Source organism: Octopus bimaculoides, chromosome 11 (genome assembly GCF_001194135.2).
Source record: "Octopus bimaculoides isolate UCB-OBI-ISO-001 chromosome 11, ASM119413v2, whole genome shotgun sequence".
In the NCBI taxonomy this organism is placed as follows: Eukaryota; Metazoa; Mollusca; class Cephalopoda; order Octopoda; family Octopodidae; genus Octopus; species Octopus bimaculoides.
In genome coordinates, this window is record NC_068991.1 from 10,352,609 (window position 1) to 10,353,715 (window position 1,107).

Below are 1,107 nucleotides of genomic sequence, written 5' to 3' on the forward strand. Positions count from 1 at the left end.
ATAATTGTTCATTCATATGTATGCCATCACTATGTATGTGTGTGTGTGTGTGTTTTGTGTGTGTGCATATGTGTGTGTATTTATATAAGTGTGTGTACACAGGGATATATGTATGTATGTGCATGTGTGTTACCAACACAAATCTTGTATACTGACTCGGTCAACTCCCAGATTAGTCCTCTCCTCTCCATCACCACCACCACCACCACCACCACCACTGTAATGAAATAATTCATTATAATTAGGAAGTTATGCGATAGATTGTGACAAATTAGTTTCAACCTGAAATATTTCGATATTCTAAACAATGAGGCACCTGCTTTTATAGGTGGCTCTGACTGGTGTGCTGATAGTTTGAGCTCAAGGTCAGGAAGTGGAGTGTGTTAATTAACCTGAGAACTAATCAGCTTTTGTACAACAACAACAGCAACAACGACAACAATAGGAAGTGGTTGAGAATCTACCAAAGTACTAGGCTTTTGGAATGGAAGTAACAGTATGTGGGGCATGAAAGTAAATAAAATCATTACCAGTAATAAATGGGGCACTAGGTTTGATTTAAAAAAAAAAATTATGGAAAATAATGCGTGGCGGTTACCAGACCGCCGGACTGGCCCTCGTGCCGGTGGCATGTAAAAAGCACCCACTAGGCTCTTGGAGTGGTTGGTGTTAGGAAGGGCATCCAGCTGTAGAAACTCTACCTGATCAGATTGGAGCCTGGTGCAGCCATCTGGTTTGCCAGTCCTCAGTCAAATCGCCCAACCCATGCCAGCATGGAAAGCGGACGTTAAACGATGATGATGATGATGGAAGGCGGCAAGTTGGCAGAATCGTTAGCACCCTCCTCTCTCTTCTTTTGCATGCTACTTCACTCAGTGCAACTTGCACTTTGCACTTGGTGCATTGCTATCTATTAAATAACAAAGACTGGGCCTTTTTATAGTTTTTGATTTTGTAAAAATATGGATGACATGAAGTGACACAAAAAAACAAGAAGAAGGTACAAGGTGCAGAGAAGGAATGAGCTGAGAGACGAAACATGAGCTTAAGCATAGGAACAACGGTGGAGAAGAGAAATGAGGCTGAAAGAGAACATTTCCTTCATCA